At 48.2% G+C, this 15,403-nt stretch overlaps 1 protein-coding gene across 1 annotated transcript in view; it reads left to right on the top strand.

Annotated features, from left to right (window-relative positions):
• The first annotated feature begins 1,890 nt into the window (after positions 1-1,890).
• LOC149365125 (solute carrier family 13 member 2-like) overlaps positions 1,891-15,403 on the top strand; it is a 125,842-nt gene continuing 112,329 nt past the window's right edge. Inside the window, exon 1 of the mRNA XM_089575210.1 lies at positions 1,891-2,658. The gene's annotated coding sequence lies outside the window, so the exon portion shown is untranslated. The remainder of the gene's footprint in view (positions 2,659-15,403) is intronic.

Genomic DNA, 15,403 nt, shown 5'->3' with positions numbered 1-15,403 from the left:
ACGTGGAGGCAATTAAGGCGCTGTTGGGAGCGCGCAAGAAGTACTCGGCTCCGGTGGACAACCTCAACAGAGAGCAAGCCACCGCGCTCAGACAGACACCTACCCAAGCAGAGCCATATATCTTAAAATGTGGCCGAATAGATTGGTGGAAGAGTGCGTGTGGTGGGGGGGCTGCGCCATGACATATCAGGTGACCTGGGGCTGTGACAAAAGCCCTTTAATACCCAAGATAACTAGCCCTAGTCTAGAGCAGTGGGAGGCCCTCCTGACTGACTCCGACCCGAGCACACAGCTTATGCTGCCGACGAGGGCCAAGGTGGCGGCGGAGGCCAACTGGATCTCTGAATAGGGAAGACCGACCACTGAAGCTCCAACCATTACTTCTCCCCGACCCCCTACGCCAAAACTCTCCTCTTCTGAAATAGATGCTTTTACTACTACCACTACTACTAACTACTACTACTACTACTACTAACTACCACTAACTACTAACTACCACTAACTACTACTACTACTACTACTAACTACTTTTTAATAAAATTTAATAAAATTCACCTCCGATCTCCGCGTCCCCCTTTAACTTAAGACCCGCTCACAGGTAATAATCAAGCTACTGCAATGCAAGGTAGCTGTTAGGTTAGAAAGGCTGTACTGTTCGGCGAAATAGTGAAGAACTGGGCCGATTGAAATGAATTCACAGCTTACAGCACAGATACAGAACGTACGTAGCCTGTACCTCCGTTAAAGCTTAGCACCGCATGCCAGGAAGCGTAGTTTCATTGCACAAGGCAGTTCGAAACGGTATCACTGTGCTTTCTTCCGGAGCTAACCATGCACAATAAAGCGAAGTTTGTGACTGCCATGACTGCCTGAAGATCATAACTAGGATACCACTGGCGGAAGAATTCGATTGTACGAGAAAGAATATGCTCAGATGGCACATTTTTGTAAACTTCTGTCGATCAAGTTCATTCTTGTGGAGAGTCAGCCCTCGAAAAAAGATACTAAAACAGAAAATCGCCCACAGATACGGGCCTACTGCGGCGCCCAATTCATCTGTGGTCCTTTGCCCGGTGACGGAAAACTCCCTAAAGAGCCGCATTAACCCCCGAAGATTAAAGGAAGGCATACGCCCCCACGAAGATCATTCGATGAAGTTGCCACATTTCAAAGCGAATTCAGGCACAACGGGCCGACCGATGTGAATGTCACGACGCCAGTGTATGGAATGTATTCCGCTTCCGGTCCTTTCACTTCCGTATCGAAAAGACCGCGTGCACAAGACGCCTGAGATGAGCTCACGGCAGCTGCTAGCGCCCCCATCACCACTGGTGGCCGGACTCGGAGTTCACTGCGCACCACCGGTCGATATCGAGAGAGGAGGAGCTCCGGAACTTTCATTTTTATCCGCTTTCTCTCTCTCTCCTATTTCTCGCCCGCCCACCCCGCTCGCTCTTTCCACTCACGTTTGCCTGCCTCCCATGTCGTACTAGGCCTCACACCGTACTTTTTTACCCCCTCAGTTGCCTCTTCCTTCCAGAAGATAGACATTTATAAGGTTGCGGGGCCGCCAAAAGGGCCACGTTTACAGCTCAGGAAAAAAAAATAAAAATTCGAGGGACCAGGTGGGGCAGAGAAGGCGATAGGTTTAAATGCTTAGCACACCGTCGCAGTTAAAAAAGAAACGGTTCCCCGCTCGTTCCCATTTATAGGCTCGCCTTTCCATCTTCTGAGATGGAAAAGAGAAGGCGCCGAAGCGACGCCGCCGCTCTCTTCCTTCTCTCCCATGTTCTTAAGGTGGCAAGGGCAAAAACGCGAGAGGAGGGAGGAGAGCGGCGAAGGAAGAGAAAAACCCAAATAAATATGGCGGCGGCGGCGTCGACTCGGGCAGCAGCAGGAGCAGCCGGCGGCGGCGCCTCGTAGCGCGGTTACCGAGAAGCGCCCGTCGTACTCGCTGTTCCGGAAGGCGGTAGCGGCAGCAACAGATCCAGTGGCTGCGGCGAGAAAGCGTCGGCCGACGTCGCCGGCGCTGCGAGCCTCCATCACTACCACCGACGCGGCGCCCGGAATGCGTTAGAGCAGCGTCGCAGCCCGCGTTAAAGCGCCGCGCGAGGACGACCACCCGACGCGGCGAAGCCGCTGACCCATCTCGACAGTTCTCCCTGGTTTGCTGCGTGTACCGTGCGAGACGGACGCCTGTTCGGTTCCCCGTGGTGGTTGGACCGCGACACTCTTCACCATCCGGCACCGACCCTCTTCTCGTCTCTGTTCGCGCACAGAGTGCTGCGACGTGTGATACTGATCGCTGGAGCTTGCTACCGGCTCCCTGCCTCATCTTCTCGCGTATGGGAGCGAACACACTTCGCGTTGGTTGCTGCCTTTTCAAGGCGGCTCGGAATGCGCGCTGCTGGAGTGCGGAACTGAGTGAGGAGCGCGCGCCGAGAGCTGCCTCGAGTAGGAGGCTGTCAGGCAGCCGCAGGCAGCAGTTGTGGTAGCAGCAGCAGAAGCACGTGGTGATTTGCGGCCTCCTCCTCGCTCTGCTCTTGTCCGGGCCTCGCCGACGAGGACCACGTTGACATTTTGGAGAGCGCCCAAGAGAGCGACGGCGGCGACGACCGCTCCTCCTCGGCCCCGCTGTTCCTGATCCCCTGTCTTCAGGTGAGAAGACGGCGCGGCGCCAGAGGCCCGGTGGCACGCATGCCACGGGCCTTTCGCTCCTCGTTCGTTGCACTCCCCGCCGCATCTTCCGCGCACGCGGCGCAGCTGGTTGCGCGTGCCACGCGCTCCTCCGCCCTCGTTCTCTGTGGTCCATTCATTCTCTGGGGAGGCGCGTCCTCCCGCTCGTCGCGGGGCATGAGATGCCCATGGATTGCCACTCCGCTGATTCTTTTTTCGCGTGTTGTGCGTTGCTTGTGTGTTCCCAACTCTTTGGAACTGAACGGAAGAGGCTGATGGAGAAGCGCAGCTCCTTTTCGTTCCAGTGGCTGCAGCATTGTGTATGGTCGATCGCTGTTAGGTCCGTGAAACGTCTTTATTAGTGTTAACTCCGTGGCCTGGCTTGATTCCATACATACGACGAGTAAAGGGTGGGTCAGGGGGAAGGCATAGACCCGGAGATCAGAGTCTCAGCATTACACTAAGCATAAACAAAAAATAAGCAGCCACAAAGTGCCTTGCAGACAGTGGCCGGTTTAAGGTAGAGAGAATACCCAAGCACGCAGGGCTTGGCTAATGGTGGAAGTGGGTCTAGCAGCACAGACGTCTAGTTTGGCTGCTTCGTAAAGCTCAACGCCCGCTTCCACTAACTTCCACAGCTGTAGACGTTTACGAGGAAAGCTGCCTGACTGCGTGGCGTTGCGCTGCAACAGCGTGCTAGGTTGTTGCGCGCCACGCTTGTAAGCCTTCGCCGGATAAACGGCCGCTGCATACCTGAAGCAGTTCGAAGAGAGCTTTCCTCCGGTATGCTGATACGAGGAAGAGTATGTGTTCTCAGGGATCGCTAGACGTGCGCTCTGTTCCAGTCTAACAACCTGACCGCCATCGGCGAACATCACCTCGTGGCTCATGAGACAGGGCGCGATTTTTATTTAATAAATTTTATTTTCCGTTCTTTCCTGTTGACTGCCAATGACCTCATGAGTTCCCCGGGGTTTTCAGACCGTCTGGCGTTGACAACGCCGTATTTCCCGCCTCACGAGCCACATAATTAATGCTTTCGCATTGAAAGAAAACGCTCAATTAGGGACCCTTGTGGCAGTCTATTTTGGTGCGACACCCTCAAGTGCGTGTCGCGTGAAAAAGTTACTGCCGTTATGGGACAGATAGCTGACTGCGCGTTGCTTCGTGCGTTGCTAGTTGCAATGTGCGAGTTCTTGAATGCTGTCGCGCGAATGCTACGGTCATGGAAAACGTGATGCGATGGTTTAGACCAGGGGTTCTCAAACTGGGTTCCGCGGAACACAGGGGTTCCGCGGACTGTCTATGTTCCGCGAGAACCCCCACCGGCCCTGACCCGGCAGCTGATATGAGACTGGCTCTGAGTGCTACTGAGCCACGCTTTGACTTGCTCTTAAAAGGGAAGCAGTACCACCCATCACATTAGTATTTGTATTAATCTGCGCAATAAGCATTTAATTTTTGGAACTCTCTCTTTGCAAAAATGCACTCGACAACATTGCTGGCAAGTGAAAGTGTGTGTGTGTGTGTGGGGGGGGGGGGGGGTTCCCTGGAACTTACTAAAGGCTTTTGGGGTTCCTCCAAGCAAAAAAGTTTGAGAACCCCTGGTTTAGAGAATAGCTGGTGAACATGGTAGTGAGCACAGAAAGAATGGAAGCCGCTGTTGTTTCTCGAACGTCATTTCGCACAGCACACATCATTCCCAGCCTGCTAGTGTAGGTGCTCGCCTCCCCCTTTTTTTTTTGTTGCGAAAGCAATACTACGCCCACCGTTTCGCCTCTTCAGCGTGGCTGCACTTTCGCCGTGGCGGCGACTCCACGAATGACCTTGAGCCGTCGCCTAGCAACCGCAGCAGCTGCCGCCGCCGCGCTTCGCCAGATGGCGCCGCCGTCGCCGGCGCTCGCTTTGCCAGCGTAACCACGCCTAACCAGGAGCGAATCCTAAGCGTAGTCAGGCAGCAGTTGCTTTCTTAACACAACCAGATTTAACCAGAGCTAAACCACTGCCATTTTTTCTGCTTGCATGCAGTTTAGACAGGAGTCCCATCCTCAGCGCTTCTTGAACTGTTGGCATCTGGCCCAAGCCCATCTTTAGGGACCAGTGCAGTACTTCCTCATGCGACACATCGGCCATGTGACGCCCCCTAAGCTGAAACTAGGAGCGGGAAATCCGCTCCGCATAGCTGCTCAGCAGCTACACTCCACTTGCACTCCATGCTTTCATTAAAACCGTGCAGCATAATCAGAGCAGAGGCTTGCGTCATTCAGTTGCGTGTCGAAATCATCGTCACTTGCCGACGTCCGCGGGTAGACTAATGACGTGGCCGCAGGTCAGTTACTTCGGCCCGTGGTTGGCTGTCGAGAGCACTGAAGCCACCTCTCTGCACGGTATACGCAGAAGCGCAGTGTAAGTGCCGCGCTTATCTCAATGGTTCGCACTATACGAAAGTATTGCCTTCTACTTAGCAGACCTCCCTTATTGCGAAAATTGGTCGTGTTTACGGCCGACGGATTGATTAGCGAGAGCAGCTTCTTTCAAAGCCACGTCTGTACTCTATCGACAATATTATTCCTCCAGTGCCGCTCGCACGTTTCAGGCCTCGTGTTTCCTGCTCATCGTTGCTTCCCTTGTGTTCTCGAAGGACAATGGCGCTTGCACGAGGCTCCACATAAAGAAGGAAGGATTAACTGCTGCCTACGAAGTCGAAGATACCAAGCGTTTTTCCAATTAGTGCGCTTGCACAAACACGCTGCTACGGGCGGACCAGGTCGTCAGCCGATGGTGGGTCGGACGGGATTGTTTGTCTTTGCCTCACTCTCTTACTGGAGGAAAATGCCGGTTGAATTGGAGTGTCTGGTCTCCTGGCTGCACGCGCCACGCATTTCATCGCGCGTGTCGTTCGTCCGCTTCGACAGCCGGAACAAGTGTCACAGCGCACGCATAGGCAACCTGTGATTAAGTTTCCTTCGCAGCGCCGTAACACACAGGCTAGCGAGAGGAGCAAGCTGTTTATGTAGGCGCGCCCGTAGTGGTTTTCCACGCCAGGGCGTGTCATCTGCCAAACGCGCGTCCCTAATCGTTTAGAATGTGGTCTAGCGTTTATCGCGACCCAAGCAGGTGACGACAGCAGTTTTTAGGCGCGCAATGGAACATTTTCAACGCGGCCTGGATAGTAAAGGTTGCCTTACGAAACGTCGTTTTCGGTTAAAGCTAGATTCTCCCTGTTTTCTGCATGTAACAAATTTTAGGAAAGTGGGCTTAAACTCGATTCCTATCCAGAAAGTGCCTTTCCGAAATACATTTTGCACTGGGAACAGCAGAACTAAGATACGCGAGGAGCTTAGGAGCAACCCTAAAGCCATTTAGGTAATTGTTGGTGCATATAACTAGGTGGCCTAGGTGTGCGCGAATATTTGAATTTTTGAATAAGCGAATCGAATATCCCTGTCGCGATGTGGTCTGTTGGTATGCCTTGTTCATTATGCTCATACATATGGCCTTAAAGATTGGGACACACGCGAGAGTTGAGCCAGGATTAGGAATATTCGTTTTGTGCGAACATTCGCACAAGTGCCGAATAATCACTCAAATATTCTATTCGTAGTATGTTCTGTTCTTTCACTATTAAATTCGAATTCGATTCGGTTTTCAAAAAATCGTTATTCGCGCACCGCTCTATCTAACGATAGTTTCCCTTCTTCAATTTCCTTCTTCTCTTTGAAGGTAGGGTTCACTTTCGCATGAGACCAGAGAAGACTTCGTCGGTGCAACGTAGATATTCCTTTTTCACTGCATTTCATTTTACTGTTTTCTTTTTTCACCTTTGTGATTGGCAAGAGCGACTACATCCCTCACCCCCTTGCCCTTCGTGGAGCGCAAAAAACGCGTTTTTAGGCAGGAATGCATTTAATAGTCGCAGTTTTAACTCTTCTTGTCCCCAAATTTTATCTTAGTTTTCATAATTGGGAAAATGGACATTTGGCCTGCTATAAAGCCAGCTCCGAGACTTTATTCGACATTCCCTCTGCTGCATTTAGTGGAAAAACCGTCCGCACTTCCAGCTACGAAACCTTTCGCGACGAAGGAACGCCTCTAATAGGTTTCTTCATGGGAGATGTTTAGATCAGCCTTTTTGTTTTCGCGATTCTTTCCTGTGGCCTGTTGCACGGTCTAGTAGGGCCAAACGTTTAAAGATGAAATACTTCTCTTTACGAGGCTTGGAAACTGAAAGAAACTGAATTTTTTGTCTCATGTAGCTTGTGTATCTACCATTGTATTCATAGGCTGCTGGCCGGCTGTCGACATGGACGTTAAGGGTTCCTTTTTTGTTCTTGCAGATTTACTACTTTGCTTCTTAGCGGCTTAGTGCCATCAATGCGTATTTGGCTAAAAATGTACAGAGGGCAAAATGCTTGCCTAGAGCACGTTCTGGGCGTGTTTCGGTCTGAACGCGCGATATCTATAGCAATAGCCTTTGGTTAAAAATGGTCTGGATGTAAGCATGTGCAGCTAAACTGATAGGATTTCATCTTCATTTCTTGCCTTCCTGATCGCGGCGGCTTTGGGATTTACGAAACGCACAGTTCGGTCGTTCTAGACATGTGTTTTGCCCTCTGTACATCCTGTGCGGATGACTCCCTGCATTCCCCTTCCTTTTATGCGTAGCATATTGCAATCACTCATTTCAGCCCTTGGGCGCGTCCCGGCAGCCACCAAACCACGTGACGTGACGTCACGACAGCCGGAGGAAAAGCCGTAGGTAAAGATGATGGCGGTTCTTGGTGAGAATTGCAAACACAGTAAACAGAAAAACCAAAAAAAAATAGAAAATAAAAAAATAAAAATAACAAAAAACAGAAAAAAAGAACGGCTGAGCATGGTGGCGGTTGCCACCGCCCCGTTTCAAAGGGGGCGCTCCTATCCATCCATCCATCCATACGTCACGGAGGAAAAGCTGCTGAGAAAATCGAGTGCCGCCAAGCAATACCTCGCGCAAAAAGACCGCGCAATATGCAACGCTTTCTTGGCTTAACCAAGCTAAGCCTGGACATCTTTTTTTTTTTTTCGCTTGAGTTTTGCAGATTCTATCGCGACAGACTTATGCATAAGCCCCAACGTTCAACTCGCATCCACAACCCACTCCACCATGACTTCAATGCCGGCTCGCCGCCAGTACCTTTCTTGGATGCGGATATTCGACGAGCAGAGTTCTCGGCGCGTCTTGAAAACGGGGCATTTATTCGATAAATCCGCGCGCGCAGTGCAGCGAACCGCCGTTCTACGCACAAGTCGCCGACGAACAAAAGAGAGGCGATCATTTGCGCGGAACCGCAAACGTTCGAGCGGCGGCGGCATCTGCGCAAGCCGCGTGTTCCAGGAACGCATAATGCAAAGCGGCAGTGCGCATCCTATGGGCGCTGCGGCGGTCGGCTTTCCTTTTTCTTTCATTTTTTTTCCTCTTTCTTTACCGCCGCTGTTGCTGCCGCAGGTGGGATTCGTTCGACCGCGTGCGGACGTTCCGGTAAACCCGCTGCGTCGACGGCGCGGTACACGCGAGCGAATGCGCGCGTTTGCGTGCGGCGTGCTTGCGTTGAGGCAGCGCTCGCGCACCTTCGAGGCGCATGCGCTTGACATTTCGGAAATGCGAGCTTACGTGCATCGGCCATTCCAACGAGTCCGCGGGACAAGCTCCTTCCAAAGGAGGGGCCGGTCCTTTGGAAAGGTTTGATCAAACGCAGTGTTCCTTGTTTTTGAAACTATCCGATGGCCCTTAGAAATTTTGTGCTTTCGGACGTCTCCGTGGCAGCTCTGGCCATCGAGTGAAATTTACTGCATCTGTACTAGCCCTAAGGCCGAATGGGTGAGGGAAGCCTATGCAAAAAGCACGAACAACGAAACACTACGAACGGAGGCGTCCGACGTTCTCAGCGGTGTTATGTGTGAGGTAACGGTTGGCTAAATTTTTGTTGCATGTGTGGGGTAACAAAAGACTTTAAAAAAAGGATTTATACGATCTGCTTACTTACCAGATAGTACGGTGGTTGACGTGACTAAGTTGTATTGGGTTGAAATGCTGAGCCTCGATTCCTCTAAAACATCATTTGGTTCGGGGAGGTCGCTACACGCGGGAGGAATCAGGAACGTGTTGCGACATTCGGCAGCTCTCTCTGCATGTCATTGCGAGTATGACATTCCTATTCACCATTGCATGACCTAGTTCGGTAAAATGACAAGATTAGCCACCATATTGCATATATAACCGTGCGCAAGCGTTCTTCGGCCACCACCCTGATGTGATGGTATCTGTTTGATGAAGGTGACGCCAACCTTGCTCGCACCACGTTCTGAATATTGAACGCTCCTTGTCCGGTGCGTCGTTTACTGCCTGTGAAATAATCACTGCAGTCGGTGATATTAAGGTGTGGGACCGGTGTCCTGCTCTTGTCCCTGAACCTGAATGTTTCTTGTAGCGTTTGTTAATACGAATTAACCCGGCTATTGCATTCTCCACGGCAATTTAAACGTGTACAGATTTGCGCAGGTGAGCGCACCTGTTGCCTTTATGCCGCCCGTAGTGGGAAAGATAAATGTGTCCGTCCAGCGCACGCACTCACGCAGTCGTCCGCAGTGCGAAGTCTCTCCTTACACAGAGCAGAGTAGATGGAACAGCACAATGAAGAAGGGGCGAGAAGAAGGCTTCTACCGCCGAGCAATGTCCCATTGTCGAAACGTTGTTCAGAGGACCGAGTCTTTGTCGTTCCAGTTTGAAAAAGGGAGGGATTACCTACTCATTGATCAGGCTAATCAGTAACACATCCGACTAGTGCCAGTTTCTACAGAGCGTAGCCCCTGTCTGGTGGCGGAGGGAGTCTTTTGAATTATGCGCAGACTGCACAGTAAATCTCTAGATTTCTCGTGGTGTTTCTTCTGTTTAGCAAACGGCATTCTACGCTTAGGGCAAAATGCTCTCCAATGTGAAGGACCTGTAAGCATTCAGCCAGTACGCACGAAAAAAAAACAAAAAAAAAAACGGCATCATCGTACGGCAGCTTGGCCATATTAGGAAGTAAGTGGCTTGGGCTGTAGGTTATCTTTGCCCCAGCCATGGGATACTTTGAACGGCCCGCATGGTGTGATCGCTAAATAGCTGGCGAGCAGACCCCGCTAAAGCAGAGAGAAGCCTGGCTGACAGGCATGTTATGTTCCGTTTGCGATAGCATGCCAGCATGGGCTTATTATGTACGGGCCTGTTTGCGTGCATGGTTACGTGCACAAGAGCCTGTGTCAGCGGGCGGCGTGCTACGTCGACAGGCCGGATAATAGCAGTCAGGTATGCGCTCTCGTAAGCGCGATGGGCGTTGCAATGCAGTGTATTAGGTTTCATTAGATGTAACCATCATTGTGACTTTTGATCAACAGCCCGGAAGCGGCTCAAGGCTAACGAACTGTGAGTAAGCAAAAAAAGGCAGTGTTTACCTCGTGATGGTCTGCTAACAGTGTCGGCTTTTTCTAAGCGCGCTTCACTGGGGAGGAAACGTAAATCTTTGCGGCCGTAACTGGCGCGGTTTACCAAGATGATGCGTTCCATCTTTCGCTGTAAAGCGCTTTTAAGATAATCAAATCAGATCATATAAAATCAAATGGCTTTATTCCCAGGCATTTCCTGCGGAGACGGCAACTAAGGGCTAACACATTATTCTGACGAGACGCCTGTGCCCGTGGAATTCATACAGCATTCTTCATAAAATACAATCGGTCGCACTTTACACAGAAAGTACGGTTTTCATTCGATATGTTGCAGATAAAAAATAACTACACTACATCATATAAGAGAGAAGAGAGAATAAACAGTAGTACACATATACGCAGTTGGCGCAGAAGTTTTCTTGTTTGATGTCTCAAACCGTATTGATGATCAGTTGTGATGTCGAAATCTTTGTATATGTTTGTGGCGCCCATAAGCTGGATTATATTGTACAAATAAGTTTGTGCGACGTTATGCTCTGAATACAGGAAAAATGTCAGTTATAAAACCAAAGGTCTGATAGCGGTAAAAACGCATTTGAAAATGCTTGTTAGTAACCCCCTTTGCTCTCACCCCGACTTGGGTAGGTTTCTTCGTGCGTCTCCGGTTACATGATAGCGGAACAACTAATTGCCGTTTTCTCGCGAGGAAGACTGTATAGTTAATATAAAGGACACTCAAATACAGGTAAATATATCTTGGCCTATTTTGTTCCTATCAAAAGGCATCGAGCAGTGATGAAGGAAAAATTGGGAGATATACGCCTGATACATGCTCGTGGTCACTAGGTGTTTCAGGCAAGTCCGCCATTAATTCTTAAAAATAGGGTTTTTGAGGTAAAGAGAAGCTTTTTGTGTCATAGTAATACCAGTGTTGGTGGACGTCAAAAATAGGCGAATCGTGTTAACTAGTAAATTGTTGAACTAAATTCTAATAGTTAACTTTTTAACTATCACCGATATGCGGCTGATTGCAATTAGCGACATGTAGCCGTCCGTTAATATTAACAATATCAGTTTTTAAAATTTTGAAAACCCGGTTACCCTCTCCGCTGTGGCTCAACAAGTTTGGCCCATTTCTGGCGCCATTCGAAAACTGCGCTGGTGCGGGGAGCGCAAAGCGACGTCCATCAAACTGCGGCATCCCGTGACGCATGTGTTATTACTAACGGCCGGCTATAAATCGCTAATTGCAATCAGGGGCCCATCGGTAAATGTTAAAGCGCTAACTATTAGAACTTAGTTAATCACTTTACCGGTTAACATGATTCGCCTACTGTTTATGTCCGCCAACAGTGGTATACTATGCAAAGCAGAAATGATGATGATGATGATGTCCTCGGGCTGAATGGCACATACCCACGGCGGGGGATTGGCCAGGGTCTGGGCAGTTGGAGTCTTCTTTGTCTTCTGTGTTCCGTCCAGTTCGCGCTGTTTTTCACGGTGTATTAATATGTTTCAGAAAACTTCTCTTGACCTCAAAACCCCGTTTCTCAAAAATTAGTGGCGGGCTTTCCTGAAACTCCTGGTGTGCACGTGTGTCTCAAGTTTGAAGTTTGAAGTAGCATCCGACCAGCATCATTCTTGATTCAAAGCGGCTACCTTACTTGAGGGGAGCTATGAATGAGGCCCAATGACTTTCAGACGTCGTCAGCATCTGGGCGGGAGGCAGCTGGATGCCGCTGTGTTGCTTCGGACGTCTCAAGTAGGCACGTGTATGTGAGGGGTTTGTTTTTCGCTGTGTGAGAAACCGAAACTCTGTTAAATTATACTCCAATGGCAAGTACATCCATACACCTTTCTTTTGGAAAAACAGTGATAGCGAGAGGGGCCCCGTAACGCCTAGAAAACCTGTGCGAAAACCCTATTTGCAATCAAAATGAGGCGCGTCCTGGTAATGTACGTATAAAAAATGAGCCAAACTCACTCGCGAGAACATGCTCTCTCATCGTCAGCTTCATAGCGTGGACGAAAGTGGTTTTATTCATTCCTTCCCCGACGCTACTGAAAGATCGACTGAGGAGGATAGAAGATCGGAACAGAAGATCTGAGAAGATCTGAACAAAGAAGACTGCGATAATGAAGAGATCACTAACCCCGTCACCCAGGAAAGAAGAACGCACCTCTGCTACATTCCACTTTAGAATGTATACTTGGGCTAGTTGGCATTGACTTCCTAAATTCATTATTATTTACTATTTATGTTTTATTTGTACAATACTGCAGGCTTTGGAGTGACCCAAGCAGGAGGGGCATACAAATAATAATAATACAGCGGAACAATACAAGCAGAGATATAGAAAAGATCAATAAACAGTGCACAGAATATCAAACCAGTGAATCAGCTGTAGAACAAATAACAGAAAAGGATGGCTAGCTGATACAATAAAGAAATTCCAAAAACAAATAATGCAGAGAAACATATGTAGAAATGAGCCATCGATACAATATGAGTGAAGTAAAAGAACAATATTGCAGAGATACAAATGGATATATAATTCACAACAGCACGATAATGTCAATTTCAAATGCTCAATAGAATCAATACTGGTTAGTAGCGACTGAGGTAAATTGTTCCAATCTCTAATAGTGCGTGGAAAAAAAAAGAATATTTAAAGACGTTACTTCTCGCATTGTAGGGAGTTAGAGAGTCAGCGTGACGATGTCGCGTTCGGCGTGCCGTCGTTGGCGTGACATAAATCTCGGGAGACACAGTGAGGAGGTTACTTTCAAGAAGGAAAAAGAATTTATTTGCAATTAGAAATTAGAATTAACAATTAGAAATTATTACTAGCGAAATGGCAGACACGGATAGAGAACGACAGGAATAATAGTTGTCCTGTCGTTATGCGTCCTGTCTGCAGATGTCTACCGTTTCGCTACTAATCACTAGGGCCCGGAAATTTAGGCACTAAAGAACCCCGAAAAAGGCAGGCATCTAGGCTCTAAAAAACACTGAAATAGGCTCTATAAAGCAAAAATAGGCGTTTTGAATAATACTCTTTATTCAGAAGTACAAGATTTATAAGTCAAGCATGGAGCGTACGGAGTCCTCAACTGAAGCATTTCTCAGGTCTTCGAGCGTGAAGCTTCTTCGGTTTTCGCTAAGCATAGTTTTGTACCTTAAAAGGCTTCTTTGGACATCGCATGAACTTTGTGGCGCGAACCTAAAACGTGAGAGTTGATAAAGGCTTAGGCCTTCAGGTGATGTGCCCGTATCGTCTCCGCGTAGAAAGACTCTGATTTGGGAAATTGTTTCTAGGCATCTATTTTTTTCTACCAATTGTTGCATCATCGTAGAAGCAGTGGCGCCCTTTTCTTCCATTCCCCGAAGTGCTACGGTACTTCTGCCACTTCCTTCAGCGATTCATCTATTGAGAGTCCAGCCTTTTCCAACTTTGTCATTCTTTCCGTCAATGTTGAGAAGATTGCACTAATGTATCTCAGGACTCTTTCCAAACTCGCCTCTTGCTACACTTCGAGATAAACACTTCGTTACACTACGTTCAAGTTACAATTCGAGAAAAACGTTCGGCGAGACCCGCGCCTTTTGTGCGTGCATCGGCGCGTGCCTTTCACCATACATGCATAGACAGATGTCTCAAAATTGAAAAACGTCACCGAGGACCGAAGTGCCAGATTTAGGCATTTATAGGCAAAAATTGCGGTTAAATAGGTAGCATTTCCTAAAAAGTGACAAAAAGGCAGGCAAGGGCAAAAATCCCTCGTTTAGGCATTTATAGGCATTTTTAGGCAAATGCCTAAATTTCCGGGCCCTACTAATCACAAAATTAGCGCTCTACACTGAAGTAGAACAAATTCTAGGTCTTTTTCATTCTTGCTAATTTACCTTTCCGCTGCCGAAGTGGGAAGACAAGAAAAGAAGGTTGTCATGTCAACGGTTGCGAAAGATGCCTGCTGTTCGCATTTACTTGCTTGGGTTGAGGAAGCAACGCAAGCCCCCTGACTGCCCACAATTAATTTTCTGGTTTTTCTCTTGGTTAACAGCGTTATCGTTTTTAAGCATATCTTTCATAAACAGAGATGGAAATAAAACCGTACTAATAAAGTATTTGAAACAAAACTGGGTCACATATGGCGTTTCAGATCAAAAAGAACCAACTATGGAGTGTATACATGCCGGTGCTGACCAAATCATTTCAAAGTTTGAAGATTAGTTTATTTCTTGCAAAAGAGGAGCGGGGCTAAAAGAAGTCGCGACAGCTTGACAAAAGGTCCCAGCTGCTTTGGATAACTGACAGCACAGGAGGAAGGCGGCGGTCACGGAGCGTTACACAAGATTGCAAAAGAAGGACGACAATATTTGTAAAGCGTGTCATAAAACTGCGAACGAAGATACCTATCTCTTTAACGACGCAGTAATTAATAAGCAAAACTAATTACAGGAGTCACTCCTGAAATTGTAGTTAAATGACCACTTCAGAGGGCATATATATACATTGGAAAGTAAGACCAAAATAATATATGATTTTTGAAAAAGACATGGTGCTACATGTACACGCTGAAAGATAAGAGGAGACGAAGGAATATGTGTTGCATGTAAAAGACACAAATGATCATTGAGAGACGCAATGCGAATAACACCGCAAGCAGTTCACAGAAAGCCACTTATAAAATTTTCTTGACACGAATTTTCCCGATAGTAACCCCGAATTACGCGTTTTGATTTACTAATTGTATCCTAATTGTTCTGGTTTAACCTGGTTGGCAGAATTAGAAGGTTATAGCGTAAGGATTGATTCTTATAGGGGCTTTTGGTTTTGGGGTGAACCAAATTTCTCTTTGTTTTGTGTCCTGGTAGTTTGTGTTTTCTTTAAGGTGTGCAAGCAAAATGAAGGGATTATTGGTGTTATTTATGTGAGGCTATAATGTATTAGAAGTCTGTAAGAATATAATGCAAATCATCATCATCATCATCATCATCATCATCAGCCTGACTACACCCACTGCAGGGCAAAGGCCTCTCCCATGTCTCTCCAATTAATCCTGTCCTTTGTCAGTTGCCGCCACTGTATCCCCGCAAACTTCTTAACCTCATCCGCCCATCTAACTTTCTGCTGCCCCCTGCTATGCTTGTCTTCTCTTGGAATCCACTCCGTTACCCTTAAGGACCAGCGGTTATTTTGCCTTCGCATTACATGCCCTGCCCAAGCCCATTTCTTCCTCTTGATATCAACTAAGA

This window comes from Amblyomma mixtum, chromosome 2 (genome assembly GCF_055824585.1).
Source record: "Amblyomma mixtum isolate Tamu chromosome 2, ASM5582458v1, whole genome shotgun sequence".
Classification (NCBI taxonomy): domain Eukaryota; kingdom Metazoa; phylum Arthropoda; class Arachnida; order Ixodida; family Ixodidae; genus Amblyomma; species Amblyomma mixtum.
The sequence above is the reverse complement of the archived record's forward strand: the minus strand, read 5'-3'. Positions and strand labels throughout refer to the sequence as shown.